Source organism: Periplaneta americana, chromosome 8 (genome assembly GCF_040183065.1).
Source record: "Periplaneta americana isolate PAMFEO1 chromosome 8, P.americana_PAMFEO1_priV1, whole genome shotgun sequence".
NCBI classification, from domain to species: Eukaryota; Metazoa; Arthropoda; class Insecta; order Blattodea; family Blattidae; genus Periplaneta; species Periplaneta americana.
Genome location: NC_091124.1, coordinates 152,368,164 through 152,390,156, shown reverse-complemented (window position 1 = coordinate 152,390,156; position 21,993 = coordinate 152,368,164).

The following is a 21,993-nucleotide window of genomic DNA, read 5'->3' as shown; positions in this document are numbered from 1 at the left end:
GGTAATTCTTTCTGAATGGCTTTAACATTCAGAACGAAACCGCATTTTATCGTTTCGATTTTCCTCTCATTCAAAATATCTCTAAAAATTTGGTTTTTGCGAGATTTTAATGCTATGTAATCATGAATAAAACGTACAAATCCCATCGGATTTCTCTAGTTTCTTAAACAAATGTCAAATTCGTGTGTACACACCTTTTTCTATCCAAAGATTCTTGTTCGCGACCAGAAATAAATGCGTTTGCTAGTGTATGGTAATAAGTGGAAAAACCGTCGTTTCTCTGGCTAGAAATGCGTTTTTTCGTATATACATTTAAAAATCTACAAATTCCAAGCGATTGTGCTAATTCTTTCTGAATGGCTTTAACATCCACAATGAAGCCGCATTTTATCACTCTCTTCGATTTTTCACTCTTACAAAATTTCTCCAAAAATTTGGTTTTTGCGAGATATTAGGGTATATAATCATGAATAAATTCTGCAAATCCCATCGGATTTCTCTAATTTCTTAAATACAATGTGAAATTCGTGTGTCGACACGTATTTCTATCCAAATATTCACGTTCGCCTCTAGAAATAGATGCGTTTGCTAGTGTATTGTAAAAAGTGGAGAAATCGACGTTTCTCGGGCTAGTAATGATTTTTTTCGTATATATATTAATAAAACCTATAAATTCCAAGCGATTGTGCTAATTTTTTCTGAATGGGTTAGCATTCACAATGAAACAGCATTTTATCACTCGTTCCGATTATCTACTCAGATAAAATTTCTCTAAATTTTGGTTCTTGAGATATTTTAAGCTATATAATCATGAATAAAATCTACAAATACCATCGGATTTCTCTAGTTTCTTAAAAAAATGTCTAATTCGTGTGTACACACGTATTTCTATCCAAAGATTCTTGTTCGCGTCCAGAAACAAATGCGTTTGCTAGTGTATGTTATGAAGTGGGAAAATCGTTGTTTTTTTCTGGCTAGAAATGCGTTTTTTCGTATATACATTTAAAAAATCTACAAATTCCAAGCGATTGTGCTAATTCTTTCTGAATGGCTTTAACATTCACAATGAAACCGCATTTTATCACTCGTTTCGATCCATGTTCGCGGGCCCAGAAATATATGCGTTTGATAGTGTATTGTAAAAAAGTGGAAAAATCTTCGTTTCTCGGGCTAGAAATGCGTTTTTTCTTATAAAAATAATAATAATAATAATAATAATAATAATAATAATAATAATAATAATAATAATAATGATTTATTTAACCTGGCAGAGTTAAGGCCATACGGCCTTCTCTAACACTCAACCAGGAGTAAAGACTGCGTTACAAAAACACTACAAATTTACAAATTACACTACAATTTACACACAAAATTGAATAAGATAATATATACATTATATACATTAATGAAACCTACCAATTGAAACCGATTGTGCTAATTCTTTCTGAATGGTTTTAACATTCACAATGAAACAGCATTTTATCACTCGTTTCGATTTTCCACTCATATAAAATTTCTGTAAGTATTTGGTTTTGCGAGATTTTAAGCTGTATAATCATGAATAAATTTAACAAATCCCATCGGATTTTTGTAGCTTCTTTAAAAAAATGTCAAATTCGTGTGTGCACACCTATTTCTATCCACAGGTTCTTGTTCGCGTCCAGAAATATATGCGTTTGCTAGTGTATGGTAATAAGTGGAAAAAACGTCGTTTCTCGGGCTAGAAAAACGTTTTTTCGTATATACATTAATAAAACCTACAAACTGAAAACTATTGCGCTAATTCTTTCTGAATGGGTTTAACATTCACAATGAAACAGCAATTTTCACTCGTTTCCATTTTCTACTCAGTTAAAATTTCTCTAAAATTTCGGTTTTTAGAGATTTTAAGCTCTATAAGCATGAATAATATCTACAAATCCCATCGGATTTCTCTAGTCTCTTAAGTAAAATGTAATATTCGTGTGTCGACACATATTTCTATCCAAATATTCACGTTCGCGTCCAGAAATAAAAGCGTTTGCTAGTGTGTGGTAATAAGTGGAAAAATCGTCGTTTGTCAGGCTAGAAATGCGTTTTTTCGAATATACAATAAAAAAATCTACAAATTCCAAGCGATTGTGCTATTTCTTTCTGAATGGCTTAACATTCACAATGAAACCCCATTTTATCACTCGATTCGATTTTCCACTCATACAAAATTTCTCTAAAAATTTGGTTTTTGGATATTTTAAGATATATAATCATGGATAAAATCTACAAATCCCATCGGATTTTTCTTTTTTCTTAAAAAAAACTTCAAATTCGTGTGCACACATGCATTTCTATCCAGAAATGCATGTTCGCGTCCAGAAATATATGCGTTTGCAAGTGTATTGTAAAAAGTGGATAAAAACGTCGTTTCTCGGGCTAGAAATGCTTTTTTTTCTATATTCACTAATAAAACCAACAAATTGATACCGATTGTGGTAATTCTTTGTTAATGGTTTCAACATTCACTATGAAACAGCATTTTATCACTCGTTTAGATTTTCCACTCATTTAAAATTTCTGTAACTGTTTGGTTTTTGCGAGATTTTAAGCTATATAATCAGGAATAAAATCTAGAATTCCCATCGGATTTCTCTAGTTTGTTTAAGATATGTCAAATTCGTGTTTACACACGTATTTCTATCCAAATATTCACGTTCGCCTCCAGATATAGATGCGTTTGCTAGTGTATGGTAATAAGTGGAAAAATCGTCGTTTCTCGGGCTAGAAACGCGTTTTTTTGTATGTATATTAATAAAACCTACAAATTGAAACCGATTATGCTAATTCTTTCTGAATGGCTTTGACATTCACAATGAAACCGCATTTTTTCACTCGTTTAGATTTTCCACTCATACAAAATTTCTCTAAAAATTTTGTTTTTGCGAGATTATAATCTATATAATCGTGAATAAAATCTACAAAATCCCATCGGATTTCTCTAGTTTCTTAAAAAAATGTCAAATTCGTGTGTACACACGTATTTCCATCCAAATATTCTTGTTCGCGTCCAGAAATATATGCGTTTGCTAGTGTATGGTAATAAGTGGAAAAATCGTCGTTTCTCGGCCTAGTAATGGGTTTTTTCGTATATACATTAATAAAACCCACAAACTCAAACCAATTGTTGTAATTCTTTCTGAATGGGTTTAACATTTACAAAGAAACAGCATTTTAATCACTCGTTTCGATATTCCACTCTTATAAAATTTCTCAAAAAATTTGGTTTTTGGAGATTTCAAGATATATAATCATGGATAAAATCTAGAAATCCCATCGGATTTCTGTAGTTTTTAAAATATGTCAAATTTGTGACTACACACGTATTTCTGTCCAAAGATACTTGTTCGCGTTTAGAAATATGTGCGTTTGCTAGTGTATAGTAATAAGTGGAAAAATCGTCGTTTCTCGGGCTAGAAATGCGTTTTTTTCTTATATACATTAAGAAAACCTACAAATTCCAAGCGATTGTGCCAATTCTTTCCGATTTAACATTCTCAAAGAAACAGCATTTTATCACTCGTTTCGACTTTCCACTCAGATAACATTTCTCTAAAAATTTGGTTTTTGCGAGATTTTAAGCTATATAATAAAGAATAAATTCTACAAATCCCATCGAAATTCTCTAGTTTAAAAAAAAAAACAAATTCTTGTGTACACACGTATTTATATCCAAAGATTCTTGTTCGCGTCCAGAAATATATGCGTTTGCTTGTGTATGGTAATAAGTGGAAAAATCGTCATTTCTCGGGCTAGAAATGCTTTCTCTCGTATATACATTAATAAAACCTACAAATTCCAAAGCGATTGTGCTAATTCTTTCTGATTGGCTTTAACATTTACAATGAAACCGCAATTTATCACTCGTTTCGATTTTCCACTCATATAAAATTTCTCTATAAATTTGGTTTTGAGAGATTTTAAGCTATATAATCATGAATAAAATCTACAAATCTCATCGGAATTCTCTAGTTTCTTAACAAAATGTAAAATTCGTGTGTACACATGTATTTCTATCCAAAGATTCTTTTTCGGGGCCAGAAATATATGCGTTGGCTAGTGTATGGTAATAGGTGGAAAAATCGTCGTTCTCGGGCTAGAAATGCGTTTTTTCAGATATATATTAATAAAACCTACAAATTGAAGCCGATTGTGCTAATTGTTCCTGAATGGCTTTAACATTCACAATGACACAGCATTTTATCACTCGTTTCGATTTTCCACTCAGATAAAATTTCTCAAAATTTTGGATTTTGCGAGATTTTAAGCTATATAATAAAAAATAAATTCTACAAATCAAATCGAATTTCTCTAGTTTCTTTAAAAAATGTCAAAATGGTGTGTACACACGTATCTCTATCCAAAGATACTTTTTCGCGTCTAGAAATATATGCGTTGACTAGTGTATGGTAATAAGTGGAAAAATCGTCGTTTCTCGGGCTAGATATGCGTTCTTTCGTATATACATTAATAAAACTTACAAATTGAAACCGATTGTACTAATTATTTCTGAATGGGTTTAACTTTCACAATGAAACCGCATTTTATCACTCGTGTCGATTTTCCACTCATATAATATTTCTCTATAAATTTGGTTTTGAGAGATTTTAAGCTATATAATCATGAATAAAATCTACAAATCCCATCGGACTTCTCTAGATGCTTAAAAAAATATCAAATTCTTATGTACACACGTATTTCTATCCAAAGATTCTTGTTCGCGTCCAGAAATATATGCGTTTGCTTGTGTATGGTAATAAGTGGAAAAATCGTCGTTTCTCGGCCTGGAAATGCTTTCTCTCGTATATACATTAATAAAACCTACAAAATGAATCCGAGTGTGCTAATTCTTCCTGAATGGGTATAACATTCACAATGAAACAGCATTTTATCACTCGTTTCGATTTTCCACTCAGATAAAATTTCTCTATAAATTTGGTTTTTGGGACATTTTAAGCTGTATCATCATGAATAAAATCTGCAAATCCCTTCGGATATCTCTAGTTTCTTTAAAAAATATCAAATTCGTGTGTACACTCACATTTCCATCCAAAGATACATGTTCGCGTCCAGAATTATATGCGTTCGCTAGTGTATCTTAAAAAGTGGAAAAATCTTCGTTTCTCGGGCTAGAAATGCGTTTTTTCGTATATATATTAATAAAACCCACAAATTGAAACGGATTCTGCTAATTCCTTCTGAATGGGTTTAATATTGACAATGAAACACATTTTATCACTCTCTTCCATTTTCAACTGAAATAAAATTTCTCTAAAAATTTGGTTTTTGCGAGATTTTAAGCTCTATTTTCATGAATAAACTCTACAGATCCCGTCGGATTTCTCTAGTATCTTAGAAAAATTTCAAATTCGTGTGTACACACGTACTTGTATCCAAATTTTCTTCTTCGCGTCCCGAAATATATGCGCATGCTACTTTTTTTCGTATATACATTAATAAAACCTACAAATTGAAACAATTTGTGCTATTCCTTTCTGAATGGGTTTAACATTCGCAATGAAACAGCATTTCATCACTCGCTTCGATATTCAACTCAGATAAAATTTCTCTAAAATTTTGGTTTTTGTGAGATTTTAAGCTCTATAATCAAGAATAAAACTTGCAAATCCCATCGGATTTCTCTAGTTTCTTAAAAAAAATGTCAAATTCGTCTGTTCACATGCATTAATATGCAAAGATTCATCAACGCGTCCAGAAACAAATGCGTTTGCTAGTGTATTGTAAAAAGTGGAAAAATCGTCGTTTCTTGGGCTAGAAATGCGTTTTTTCGGATATATATTAATAAAACCTACAAATTGAAACCGATTGTGCTAATTCTTTCTCAATGGCTTTAACATTCACAAAGAAACCGCATTTCATCACTCTTTTCGATTTTCCACTCATATAAAATTTCTCTAGGAATTTGGTTTTCGAGAGATATTAAGCTAAATAATCATGAATAAAATCTGCAAATCCCATCGCATTTCTCTAGTTTCGTAAAAAAATGTCAAATTCCTGTGTACACACGCATTTCTATCCAAAGATTCATGTTCGCGTCCAGAAATATATGCGTTTGCTAGTGTATAGTAATAAGTTTAAAAAATCGTCGTTTGTCGGGCTAGGAATGCGTTTTCTCGTATATACATTAATAAAACCTACAAATTCCAAGCGATTGTGCTAATTCTTCCTGAATGGGTTTAACATTCACAATGAAACAGCATTTTATCACTCGTTTCGATTTTCCACGCATATAAAATTTCAGTAAAAATTTGGTTTTTGCGAGATTTTAAGCTATAAAATCATTGATAAAATCTACAAATACCATCGTATTTCTCTAGTTTCTTAAGAAACTGTCAAATTCGTGTGTACACACGTATTTCTATCCATGTTCGCGTCCAGACATATGTGCGTTTGCTAGTGTATGGTAATAAGTGGAAAAATCGTCGTTCTCGGGCTAGAAATGCGTTTTTTCGTATATACATGAATAAAACCTACAAATTTCATGCGATTGTGCTAATTCTTTCTGAATGGCTTTAACATTCACAATGAAACCGCATTTTATCACTTGTTTTGATTTTCCACTCATATAAAATTTCTCTAAAAGTTTGGTTTTTGAGAGATATTAAGCTATATAATCAGGAATAAATTCTACAAATCCCATCGGATTTGTCTAGATTCTTAAGAAAATGTCAAATTCGTGTGTACACACGTATTTCTATCCAAAGATTCTTGTTCGCGTCCAGAAATAGATGCGTTTGCTAGTGTATGTTAATAAGTGGAAAAATCGTCGTTTCTCGGGCTAGAAATGTTTTTGTTCGTATATACATTAATAAAAACTCAAAGTCCAAGCGATTGTGAAATTTTCTTTCCGAATGGATTCAACATTCTCAATGAAACAGCATTTTATCACTAGTTTGGATTTCCACTAAGATAAAATTTCTCTAAAAATTTGGTTTTGCGAGATTTTAATCCCTATAATCATGGATAAAATCTACAAATCCCATCGGATTTCTCTAGTTTCTTAGAAAAATGTCAATTTCGTGGGTACACAAGCATATCTATCCAAAGTTTCATGTTCGCTTCCAGAAATATATGCGTTTGCTTGTGTGCTGTAAAAAGTGAAAAAATCGGCGGTTCTCGGACTAGAAATGTGTTTTTTCGTATATACATTAATAAAACTTACAAATTGAAACGGTTTTTGCTAATTCTTTCTCAAAGAGTTTAACATTCACAATGCAACAGCATTTTATCACTCGCTTCGATAGTCAACTCAGATAAAATTTCTCTAAAAATTTGGTTTTTGCAAGATTTTAAGCTCTATAATCAAGAATAAAACCTACAAATCCCATCGGATTTCTCTAGTTTCTTAAAAAAATGTCAAATACGTGTCTTCACATGCATTACTATGCAAAGGTTCATGTTCGCGACCAGAAATATATGCGTTTGCTAGTGTATTTTAAAAAGTGGAAAAATCGTCGTTCTCGGGCTAGAAATGCTTTTTTTTCGGATAAGCATTAATAAAACCTACAAATTCCAAACGATTGTGCTAATTCTACCTGAATGGGTTTAACATTTACAATGAAACAGCATTTTATCACTCGCTTGATATTCAACTCAGATAAAATTTCTCTAAAATTTTGATTTTTGCGAGATTTTAAGCTCTATAATCAAGATTAAAACCTAAAAATCCCATCGGATTTGTCTAGTTTCTTAAAAAAATGTCAAATTTTTGTGTTCACATGCATTACTATGCAAAGTTTTATGTTCGCGTCCAGAAATATATGCCTATTCTAGCGTAATGTAAAAAGTGGAAAAATCGTCGTTCTCGGGCTAGAAATGTTCTTTTTAGGATATACATTAATAAAACCTACAAATTACAAGCGAATGTGCCAATTTTTTTTGAAGGGCTTTAACATTCACATTGAAACAGCATTTTATCAGTCGTTTCGATTTTCTACTCATATAAAATTTCTCTAGGAATTTGGTTTTTGAGAGATTTTAAGCTAAATAATCATAAATGAAATCTACAAATCCCATCGGATTTCGCTAGTTTCTTAAGGAAATGTCAAATTCGTGTGTACACACGTAGTTCTATCCAAAGATTCTTTACGCGACCAGAATTAAATGCGTTTGTTAGTGTATGTTGAAAAGAGAAAAAATCGTCGTTTCTCTGTTCTAGAAATGGGGGTTTTTTTTTTTCGTATATTCATTAATAAAACCTATAAATTGAAACCGATTGTGCTAATTCTTTCTGAATGGGTTTAACATTCACAATGAAACAGCATTTTACCACTCGTTTCGATTTTCCACTCTGATAAAATTTCTCTAAATATTTGGTTTTTGCGAGATTTTAAGCTATATAATATAGTATAATCCCATCGGATTTCTATAGTTTCTTAAAAAAAATATCAAATTCGTGTGTTCACATGCATTACTGTGCAAAGATTCATGTTCGCGTCCAGAAATATATGCGTTTGCTAGTGTATTGTAAAAAGTGGAAAAATCGTAGTTCTCGGGCTAGAAATGCGTTTTCTCGTATATGCATTAATAAAATCTACAAATTTCAAGCGATTGTGCTAATTCTTTCTGAATGGCTTTAACATTCACAATGAAACCGCATTTTATCACTCGTTTCGATATTGTACTCACATAAATTTTCTCTAAAATTTGGTTTTTGAGAGATTTTAAGCTATATAATCATGTATAAAATCTACAAATCCCATCGGATTTCTCTAGTTTCTTAAGAAACTGTCAAATTCGTGTGTACACACGTATTTTTATCCAAAGATACTTTTTCGCGTAAACAAATATATGCGTTTGCTAGTATATGGTAATAAGTGGAAAAATCGTCGTTCTCGGGGTAGAAATGCGTATTTTCGGATATGTATTAATAAAACCTAGAAATTGAAACCGATTGTGCCAATTTTTTCTGAACGGCTTGAACATTCACAATGAAACAGCATTTTATCACTCGTTTCGATTTTCCACTCATATAAAATTTCTCTAGGAATTTGGTTTTTGAGACATTTTAAGCTAAATAATAATAAATAAAACCTACAAATCCCATCGGATTTCTCTAGTTTCTTTAAAAAATGTCAAATTAGTTTGTACACACGCATTTCCATCCAAAGATTCATGTTCGCGTCCAGAAATATATGCGTTTGCTAGTGTATGGTAATAAGTGGAAAAATATTCGTTTCTACGGCTAGAAATGCGTTTTTTCGTATATATATTAATAAAACCTACAAATTGAAACAGATTGTGCTAATTGTTCCTGAATGGGTTTAACATTCACAATGACACAGCATTTTATCACTCGTTTCGATTTTCCACTCAGATAAAATTTCTCAAAATTTTGGATTTTGCGAGATTTTAAGCTATATAATAAAGAATAAATTCTACAAATCCCATCGAATTTCTCTAGTTTCTTAAAAAAATATCAAATTCGTGTGTACACACGTATCTCTATCCAAAGATTCTTGTTCGCGTCCAGAAATATATGCGTTTGCTTGTGTATGGTTATATGTGGAAAAATCGTCGTTTCTCGGCCTGGAAATGCTTTCTCTCGTGTATACATTAATAAAACCTAGAAATTCCAAAGCAATTGTGCTAATTCTTTCTGATTGGCTTTAACATTCACAATGAAACCGCATTTTATCACTCGTTTCGATGTTCCACTCAGATAAAATCTCTCTAAAAATTTGGTTTTGAGAGTTTTTAAGCTATATAATCATTAATAAAATCTACAAATCCCATCAGATTTCTCTAGTTTCTTAAGAATATATAAAATTTGTGTGTACACATGTATTTCTATCCAAAGATAGTTTTTCGCGTCGAGAAATATATGCCTTGACTAGTGTATGGTAAGAAGTGGAAAGATCGTCGTTTCTCTGTCTAGAAATGGGCTTTATCGTATATACATTAATAAAACCTACAAATTCCAAGCGATTGTGCTAATTCTTTCCGAATGGGTTTAACATTCACAAAGAAACAGCAGTTTATAACTCGTGTCGATTTTCCACTCTGATAAAAATTCCCTAAGAATTTGGTTCTTGCGACATTTTAAGCTGTATCATCATGAATAAAATCTGCAAATCCCATCGGATTTCTCTACTTTCGTAAAAAAATGTCAAATTCCTGTGTACACTCTCATTTCCATCCAAAGATTCATGTTCGTGTCCAGAAATATATGCGTTTGCTAGTGTATGGTAATAAGTGGAAAAATCGTCGTTTCTCGGCTAGAAAAACGGTTTCTTGTACATACATGAACAAAACCTACAAATTCCAAGCTACTGTGCTAATTCTTTCTTAAAGACTTTAACATTCACAATGAAACCGCATTTGATCACTCGTTTCGATTTTCCACTCATATAAAATTTCTCTAAAAATTTGGTTTTGAGAGATTTTAAGCTATATAATCATGAATAAAATCTAGAAATCCCATCGAATTTCTCTAGTTTCTTAAGAAAATGTAAAAGTCGTGTGTACACACGAATTTCTGTCCAAAGATTCTTTTTCTGGGCCAGAAATATATGCGTTTGCTAGTGTATGGTAATAAGTGGAAAAATCGTCGTTTCTCGGGCTAGAAATGCGTTTTTTTCTTATATACATTAAGAAAACCTACAAATTCCAAGCGATTGTGCCAATTCTTTCCGATTTAACATTCTCAAAGAAACAGCATTTTATCACTCGTTTCGACTTTCCACTCAGATAACATTTCTCTAAAAATTTGGTTTTTGCGAGATTTTAAGCTATATAATCGTGAATAAAATCTACAAATCCCATCGGATTTCTCTGGTTTTTTAGAAAAATTTCAAATTCGTGTGTACACACGCATTTCTATCCAAAGATACATGTTCGCGTCCAGAAATATATGCGTTCGCTAGTGTATGTTAAAAAGTGGAAAAATCGTCGTTTCTCGGGCTAGAAATTCGTTTTTTCGTATATACATTAATAAAACCTACAAATTGAAACCGTTTGTGCTAATTCTTTCTGAATGGGTTTAATATGCACAATGAAACAGCATTTTATCACTCGCTTCGATATTCAACTCAGTTAAAATTACTCTAAAAATTTGGTTTTTGCGAGATTTTAAGCTCTATAAACATGAATAAAACATGCAAATCCCATCGGATTTCTCTAGTGTCTTAAGAAAATGTAAAATTCGTGTGTACAGACGTATTTGTATCCAAAGATTCTTTTTCGCGTCCAGAAATAGATGCGTTTGCTATTGTATGGTAATAAGTGGAAAAATCGTCGTTTCTCGGGCTAGAAATGCGTTTTTTTTTTAAATCCACCACCAACAGAAGCATGCTTCCAATTACAGGTGGCTTACACAGATGTATACACAAAATACATAATAAGAGAGAGAAAAAAACAACAACAAAACAAACAACACAAAGAAAAGAAAGAAAATACATGATGGTAATAGATGCTAGAATATAATAATATTACAGTTAATATAGTGCCAAATGTCAATATAATGATGGAAAATTATTTTAAAAACTTGAGTAAAAACATTATAAAACACTTCTTCATAATTTAAATATCTAAGGAAATACAATGCTTTTTAAAAATTGTATGAAATTTTTCAATTGTTAAACTGAAATCCAATTGAGAATCACAGTTTAAAGACAGAGAGTTGTAAGTATTACACATAACAAACAATGGAGAGTTCTGGAAGAAAACAGTTCTAGGAATAGGAATAATAAAAGGTTGCCTATGACGTAATTCTGTTCTTTTTACATTGAACTGAAGCAATTTAAGAAAATCACAGTTATTCAATATACCATTAACAGTCTTATAGAGTAAAATTTGGCTATTTATTAATCGTCGAGATTTTAAAGTTTTATAATTAAATTCAAAAAGTAACTGATTATATGAAATTTGCTTGTCATAAGACGATACGTGATATTTTTTAAAATATAAATAACGTAAAAATCTTTTCTGTATCCTTTCTATTTGCATCAGATGGGACTGGAACTGAGGTGACCATATTACAGACGCATACTCTAGCTTACTTCTAACCATAGTTTTATAGAGAATATCAATAGTATTTATATTTTTTAATTCTTTTGTATTTCTGACTATAAATCCTAATTTTCTCTATGCATCAATTACCACATGATTTAAGTGCATTTTAAAACATAAGTTGTGTGTAAAATAAATACCCAAATCCTTAAATGATTCTACTCTAGGTAACTTCACACCATTAATTTCATACGAATTTTGAGGAACTGTCTTATTTTTAGAATATGTCATAAAGCAACATTTATTAAGATTTAACAGAAGGAAATTATCGATACTCCATCTATATAGTCTGTCCAAATCATGCTGTAGAACAAAAACGTCTTGTTGTTTGTCAATGACTTTATACAATTTAACATCATCAGCATATAGTAAACATTTAGTGTGCAAAATCTGTTTAGGTAAGTCATTGATATAAAGTAAAAAGAACAAGGGACCAAGATTAGATCCCTGGGGTACACCTGAAGTTACTGTGAATGGTTTTGATTTTACTTGATTGAATGAAACATACTGCTGCCTGTTTGTAAGATATGACGTTATTAGCTGTAAATATGAATGAGATAATCCAAAACTTGAAAGTTTATTAATTAAAATTTTATGGTCAATTTTATCAAACTCTTTGGAAAAATCAAGGTATATCACGTCTAAATTTCTGCGATTATGTAATGTATTAAATGCCTTTTGTGTAAAATTAATTAGATTTGTTGTGGTAGACCTATGAGTGTAAAATCCATGTTGATTTATATCAATTGCACTATAAACATGTTGAAAAATTCGTGTATATAGAATCTGCTCAAATACCTTGGACGGGGCACAAACTATTGCAATAGGTCCATAATTTTCAATTTTACTATTATCACCAGATTTAAACACAGGGCAAACCTTAGTTAATTTCCACATTTTTGGAAAAGTTTTTGTTTTTAAAATTAAATTATACAACAAACATAAAGGATACATAAGTACTTCGAAACAACCTTTCAATAAATAAGGAGGTAAATCATCTGGGCCACAAGATTTTTTAGGCTTTAATTTTTTTATAGCAGTCAAATATTCTTGTCTAGTTATAGGCTCAGTTGTTAATGCATAATTAATATAATCCGGTATTACTGTATTTTCTTTTTGAAGGTTGTGTGATATATTTACAGAGTAAACCGAACTAAAGTAATCAGCAAACGCTTCCGAAATAGAATCATTACTATCAAAAATGTGATCTCGCCTAGTCATTAACTTCGCTGTGATATTTTTACTAGTTCTCCTATTTTTTATATAGTTCCAAAATACTTTAGAGTCGTTTTTAAAAGTATTATCTATCTCAATAACATAACTATGATACGCATTATTTATCATAGTTTTAACTCTCTTTCTAATTTGTTTAAATTGTTCTTTATTATACTGAGATAAATGCATCCTTCTCCTTTTTTCGTATATACATTAATAAAACCTACAAATTGAAACGGATTGTGCTAATTCCTTCTAAATGGGTTTAACATTCACAATGAAACACATTTTATCACTCTCTTCCATTTTCAACTCAAATAAAATTTCTCTAAAAATTTGGTTTTTGCGAGATTTTAAGCTCTATTTTCATGAATAAACTCTACAGATCCCGTCGGATTTCTCTAGTTTCTTAGAAAAATGTCAAATTCGTGCGTACACACGTATTTCTATCCAAATTTTCTTGTTCGCGTCCAGAAATATATGCGTATGCTACTGTATGGAAAAAGTGGAAAAATCGTCGTTTCTCGGTTCTAGAAATGCGTTTTTTTCGTATATTCATTAATAAAACCTGCAAATTGAAACCGATTGTGCTAATTCTCTCTTAATGGGTTTAGCATTCACAATGAAATAGCATTTTCTCACTCGTTTCGATTTTCCTCTCTGATTAAATATTTCTCTAAATATTTGGTTTTGCTATACTTTAAGCTATATAATCGTGAATAAAATATACAAATCCTATCGGATTTCTCTATTTTCTTCAAAAAATTTCAAATTCGTGTGTACACACGTATTTCTATCCAAAGATTTTTGTTGGCGTCCAGAAATATATGCGTTTGCTAGTGTATGTAATAAGTGGAGAGATCGTCGATTCTCTGGCTAGAAATACGTTTTTTCGTATATACATTAATAAAACCTTAAACTCCAAGCTATTTTGCTAATTCTTTGTGAATGACTTTAACATTCACAATGAAACCGCATTTTATCACTCGTTTCCATTCTCCACTCATACAAAATTTCTCTAAAATGTTGGTTTTTGCGAGATTTTAGGCTATATAATCATGAATAAAATCTACAAATCCCATTGGATTTCTCTAGTTTCTTAAAAAAATTTCAAATTCGTCTGTATACACGTATTTCTATCCAGAGAACCTTGTTCGCTTCCAGAATAATCTGCGTTTGTTGTGTACGGTAATAAGTGGAAAAATATTCCTTTCTTGGGCTAGAAAAGCGTTTTTTCGTATATACATTAATAAAACAAAAAATTGAAAGCGATTGTGCTAATTCTTTCTGAATGGGTTTAACATTCACAATGAAACAGCAATTTATTACTCGTTTCGATTTTCCACTCATATAATATTTCTCTAAAAATTTGGTTTTTGCGAGATTTTAAGCATTATTATCAAGAATAAAAAATGCAAATCCCATCGTATTTCTCTAGTTTCTTAAGAAAATGTCAAATTCGTGTTTTAACACATATTTCTATCCTAAGATTCTTGTTCGCGTCCAGAAATATGTTGTGTTTTTCTAATGTATGGTAATAAGTGGAAAGACCGTTGTTTCTCTGGCTAGAAATGCGTTTTTTCGTATATACATTAATAAAACCTACAAATTGAAACCGTTTGTGCTAATTCTTCCTGAATGGGTGTAACATTCACAATGAAACAGCATTTTATCACTCGTTTCGATTTTCCACTCAGATAAAATTTCTCTAAGAATTTGGATTTTGCGAGAAATTTAAGCTATAAAATAATGAATAAATTCTACAAATTCCATCGCATTTCTCTAGTTTCTTAAAAAAATGTGAAATTCGTGTGTACACACGTATTTCTATCCAAAGATTCTTGTTCGCGTCCAGAAATATATGCGTTTGTTAGTGTATGGTAATAAGTGGAAAAATCGTCGTTTCTCAGGCTAGAAATGCATTTTCTCGTATATACATTAATAAAACCTACAAATTAAAACCGATTGTGCTAATTCTTTCTGAATGGGATTAACATTCACAATGAAACAGCATTTTATCACTCGTTTCGATTTTCCACTCATATAAAATTTCAGTAAAAATTTGGTTTTTGCGAGATTTTAAGCTATAAAATCATTGATAAAATCTACAAATCCCATCGGATTTCTCTGGTTTCTTAAGAAACTGTCAAATTCGTGTGTACACACGTATTTCTATCCAAAGATTCTTGTTCGCGTCCAGAAATATGTGCGTTTGCTAGTGTATGGTAATAAGTGGAAAAATCGTCGTTCTCGGGGTAGAAATGCGTTTTTTCGGATATATATTAATAAAACCTACAAATTGAAACCGATTGTGCTAATTGTTCCTGAATGGGTTTAACATTCACAATGAAACATCATATTATCACTCGTTTAGATTTTCCACTAAGATAAAATTTATCAAATTTTTGGATTTTGCGAGATTTTAAGCTATATAATAAAGAATAAATTCTACAAATGCCATCGAATTTCTCTAGTTCCTTAAAAAATTATCAAATTCGTGTGTACACACGTATTTCTATCCAAAGATTCTTGTTCGCATCCAGAAATAAATGCGTTTGCTTGTGTATGGTAATAAGTGGAAAAATCGTCGTTTCTCGGGCTAGAAATGCTTTCTCTCGTATATACATTAATAAAACCTACAAATTCCAAAGCGATTGTGCTAATTCTTTCTGATTTGCTTTAACATTCACAATGAAACCGCAGTTTATCACTCGTTTCGATTTTACACTCATATAAAATTTCTCTAAAAATTTGGTTTTGAGAGATTTTAAGCGATATAATCATGAATAAAATCTACAAATCCCATCGGATTTCTCTAGTTTCTTAAGAAAATGTAAAATTCGTGTGTACACATGTATTTCTATCCAAAGATACTTTTTCGGGTCCGGAAATATATGCGTTGACTAGTGTATGGTAATAAGTGGAAAAATCGTCGTTTCTCGGTCTAGAAATGCGTTTTTTCGTATATACATTAATAAAACCTACAAATTCCAAGCGATTGTGCTAATTCTTTCCATATGAGTTTAACATTCTCAAAGAAACAGCAGTTTATAACTCGTTTCGATTTACGACTCAGATAAAATTTCTCTGTAAATTTGGTTTTGCGAGATTTTAAGCTATATAATCATAAATAAAATCTACAAATCCCATCGAATTTCTCTAGTTTCTTAGAAAAACGTCAAATTCGTGTGTACACACGCATTTCTATGCAAAGATTCATGTTCGCGTCCAGAAATATATACGTTTGCTAGTGTATGGTAATAAGTGGAAAAATCGTCGTTTCTCTGTTCTAGAAATGCGTTTTTTTTTTTCGTATATTCATTAATAAAACCAACAAATTGAAAAACCGTTGTGCTAATTCTTTCTGAATGGGTTTAACATTCACAATGCAACAGCATTTTATCACTCATTTCGATTTTCCACTCAGATAAAATTTCTCTAAAAATTTGTTTTTTGCGAGATTTTTAAGCTATATAATCATGAATAAAAACTACAAATCGCATCGGATTTCTCTAGTTTCTTAAAAAAATGTGAAATTCGTGTGTTCACATGCATTACTATGCACAGATTCATGTTCGCGTACAGAAATATGTGCCTTTGCTTGTGTATTGTAAAAAGTGGAAAAATCGTTGTTCTCGGACTAGAAATGTGTTTTCTCGTATATACATTAATATAACCTACAAATTCCAAGCGATTGTGCTATTTTCTTTCTGAATGGGTTTAACATTCACAATGAAACCGCATTTTATCACTCGTTTCGATTTTCCACTCATATAAAATTTCTCTAAAATTTTGTTTTTTTTTTAGAGTTTAAGCTATATATTCATGAATAAAATCTACAAATCCCATCGGATCTATCTGGTTTCTTTAAAAAATGTCAAATTCGTATATTCACTTGCATTCCTATGCAAAGATTCATGTTCGCGTCCAGAAATAAATGCATGTGCTAGTGTAATGTAAAAAGTGGAAAAATCGTCGTTTCTCGGGCAAGGAATGGGTTTTCGGATATACATTAATAAAACCTACAAATTGAAACCGATAGTGCTAATTCTTTCTGATTGAACAATGAAACAGCATTTTATCACTCGTTTCGATTTTCCACTCATACAAAATTTCTCTAAGATTTTGGTTTTTGCGAGATTTTAAGCTATATAATCATAAATAAAAACTACAAATCCCATCGGATTTCTCTAGTTTCTTTAAAAAATGTCAAATTCGTGTGTACACACGTATTTCTATCCAAAGATCCCTGTTCGCGTCCAGAAATATATGCGTTTGCTAGTGTATGGTAATAAGATGAAAAATCGTCGTTTCTTTGGCTAGAAATGCGTTTTTTCGTATATACATTAATAAAACCCACAAATTGAAACCGATTGTGCTAATTCTTTCTGAATGGGCTTAACATTCACAATGTAACCGCATTTTATCATTCGTTTCGATTTTCCACTCTTATAAAATTTCTGTAAAAATTTGGTTTTTGCGAGAATGTAAGCTATATAATCAAGAACAAAATCTACAAATCCCATCGGATTTCTCTAGTTCCTACAAAACATGGCAAATTCGTATGTACACACGTATATCTATCCAAGGATTCTTGTTCGCGTCCAGAAATATATGCGTTTGCTAGTGTATGCTAAAAAGTGGAAAATTCGTTATTTCTCGGTTCTAGAAATGCGTTTTTTTCGTATATTCATTAATAAAACCTATAAATTGAAACCGATTGTGCTAATTCTTTCTGAATGGGTTTAACATTCACAATGAAACAGTATTTTAGCACTCGTTTCGATTTTCCACTCTTATAAAATTTCACTAAATATTTGGTTTTTGCGAGATTTTAAGCTATATAATCATGAATAAAATCTACAAATCCCATCGGATTTTTCTAGTTTCTTTAAAAAATGTCTAATTCGTGTGTACACACGTATTTCTATCCAAAGATTTTTGTTCGCGTCCAGAAATATATGCGTTTGCTAGTGTTTTGTAAAAAGTGGAAAAATCATCGTTCTCGGGCGAGAAATGCTGTTTTTTTGCATATACATTGATAAAACCTACAAATTCCAAGCGATTGTGCTAATTCTTTCTGAAGGGGTTTAACATTCACAATGTAACCGCATTTTATCATTCGTTTCGATTTTCCACTCTGAAAAAATTTCACTAAGAATTTGGTTTTTGCGAGATTTTAAGCTATATAATCATGAATAAAATCTACAAATCCCATCGGATTTTTCTAGTTCCTTAAAAAAAATTCAAATTCGTGTGTACACACGTATTTCTATCCAAAGATTCTTGTTCGCGTCCAAAAATATATGCGTTCGCTAGTGTATGTTAATAAGAGGAAAAATCGTCGTTTTTTGGGCTAGAAATGCGTTTTTTCGTATATACATTAATTTAACCCACAAATTGAAACCGATTGTACTATTCCTTTCTGACTGGGTTTAACATTCACAATGAAACCGCATTTTATTACTCGTTTGGATTTTAAACTCATATAAAATTAATGTAATAATTTGGTTTTTTGCGAGATTTTAAGCTATATAATCAAGAATATACAACTTCCCATCGCATCTACCTTGTTTCTTAAAAAAATGTCAAACTTGTGTATTCACACGCATTTGTATCCAAAGACCGTTGTTCGCGACCAGAAATATATGCGTTTGCTAGTGTATGGTAATAAGTGGAAAAATCGTCGTTTCTCGGGGCAGAAATGCGTTTTTTCATATATTCATTAATAAAACATACAAATTGAAACCGATTGTGCTAATTCTTTCTGAATTGCTTTAACATTCACAATGAAACCGCATTTTATCACTCGTTTCGATTTTCCTCTCATACAAAATTTCTTTAGAATTTTGGTTTTTTCGAGTTTCATGAATAAAATCTACAAATCCCATCGGATCTATCTGGTTTCTTAAAAAAATGTCAAATTCGTATATTCCCTTGCATTTCTATGCAAAGATTCATGTTCGCGTCCAGAAATAAATGCATTTGCTAGTGTAATGTAAAAAGTGGAAAAATCGTCGTTTCTCGGGCAAGGAATGGGCTTTCGGATATACATTAATAAAACCTACAAATTGGAACCGATATTGCTAATTCTTTGTGATTGAACAATGAAACAGCATTTTATCACTCGTTTCGATTTTCCACTCATACAAAATTTCTCTAAAATTTTGGTTCTTGCGAGATTTTAAGCTATATAATCATGAATAATATCTAAAAATCCCATCGGATATCTCTGGTTTCTTAAAAAAATGTCAAATTCGTGTGTACACACGTATTTATATCCAATGATCCTTTTTCGCGTCTAGAAATATCTGCGTTTGCTAGAGTATGGTAATAAGTGGAAAAATCGTTGTTTCTTGGGTTAGAAATGTGTTTTTTCGTATATACATTAATAAAACCCACAAATTGACACCGATTGTACTATCCCTTTCTGAATGAGTTTAACATTCACAATGAAACCGCATTTTATCACTCGTTTCGATTTTATACTCATATATAATTTATGTAAAAATTTAGTTTTTTGCCAGATTTTGAGCTATATAATCAAGAATAAACTAACAAAATCCCATCGGATCTATCTGGCTTCTTAAAAAAATGCCAAACTTGTTTGTTCACACGCATTTCTATCCAAAGATCGTTGTTCGCGTCCAGAAATATCTGTGTTTGCTAGTATATTGTAAAAAGTGGAAAAATCGTTGTTTCTCGGGCTAGAAATGCTTTTTTTTCGTATATACATTAATAAAACCTACAAATTGAAACCGATTGTGCTAATTTTTTTCTGAATGAGTTTAACATTCACAATGAAACGGCATTTTATCATTCGTTTCCATTTTCCACACAGATAAAATATCTAAAAAAATTTGAATTTTGCGAAATTTAAAGCGATATAATCATGAATAAAATCTACAATTCTCATCGGATCTCTCTAGTTTCTTAAAAAAATGTAGAATTCGTGTGTACGCACGTATTTCTATCCAAAGATTCATGTTCGCGTACAGAAATATATACCTTTGCCAGTGTATGGTAAGAAGTGGAAAAATCGTCGTTTCTCGGGCTAGAAATGCACTTTTTTTTATATACATTAATAAAACATACAAATTCCAACCGATTATGCTAAGTTTTTCTGAATTGCTTTAACATTGACACTGAAACCGCATTTTATCACTCGTTTCGATTTTACACTCATATAAAACTTCTCTAAAAATTTGGTTGTTGCTAGATTTTAAGCTATATAATCATGAATAAAATTTACAAATAATGACGGATCTTTCTGGTTTCTTAACTAGATTTTAAGCTATATAATCATGAATAAAATTTACAAATAATGACGGATCTTTCTGGTTTCTTAACAAAGAGTCAAAGTCGTGTGTACACAAGGTTTTCTATCTAAAATTTCATGTTCGCTTCCACAAATATATGCGTTTACTAGTGTATTGTAAAAAGTGGAAAAATCGTCGTTTCTCGGGTAGAAATGCGATTTTTCGAATATACATTAGGCTAATAAAACCCACAAATTGAAACAGATTGTGCTAATTCTTTCTGAATGGGTTTAACATTCACAATGAAACATCATTTTCTCACTCGTTTCGATTTTCCATTCAGATAAAATTTCTCTAAAAATTTGGTTATTGCGAGATTTTAAGTTAAATAATCATGAATAAAATCTACAATTCCCATCGGGTCTATCTGGTTTCTTAATAAAGTGTCACATTCGTGTGTTGACACGTATTTCTATCCAAAGATTCATGTTCGAGTCCAGAAATATCTGCGTTTGCTACTGTATTGTAAAAAGTGGAAAAATCGTTGTATCTCGGGCTGGAAATGCGTTTTTTCGTATATACATTAGTAAAACCTACAAATTGAAACCGATTGTGCTAACTCCTTCTGAATGGGTTTAACATTCACAATGAAACAGCATTTAATCACTCGTTTCGTTTTTCTATTCAAATAAAATTTCTCCAAAAATTTGGTTTTTGCGAGATTTTAAGTTATATAATCAAGAATAAAATCTACAATTCCCATCGAATCTCTCTCGTTTCTTAAACAAATATCAAATTCGTTTGTAGAGACATATTTCTATCTAAAGTTTCATGTTCGCATACAGAAATATTTTCGTTTGCTAGTGTATGGTAATAAGTGGAAAAATCGCCGTTTCTCGGGCTAGAAATACGTTTTTTCGTATATAGATTAATAAAACCTACAAACTGAAACCTATTGTGCTAATTCTTTCTGAATGGGTTTAACATTCACAATGAAACAGCAATTTTCCATTAGTTTCGATTTTCCACTCTGATAAAATTCCTCTACAAATTTGTTTTTTCCGAGATTTGAAGCGATATAATCATGAATAAAAACCTACAATTCCCTTTGTGTCTATCTGGTTTCTTAATAAAGTGACACACTCGTGTGTTGACACGTATTTCTATCCAAAGATTCATGTTCGAGTACAGAAATATCTGCGTTTGCTATTGTAATGTAAAAAGTGAAAAAATCGTTGTATCTCGGGATAGAAATGCGTTTTTTCGTATATACATTAACAAAACCTACAAATTGAAACCGATTCTGCTAATTCCTTCTAAATGGGTTTAACATTCACAATGAAACAGCATTTAATCACTCGTTTCGTTTTTCTATTCAAATAAAATTTCTCCAAAAATTTGGATTTTGCGAGATTTTAAGTTATATAATCAAGAATAAAATCTACAATTCCCATCGGAT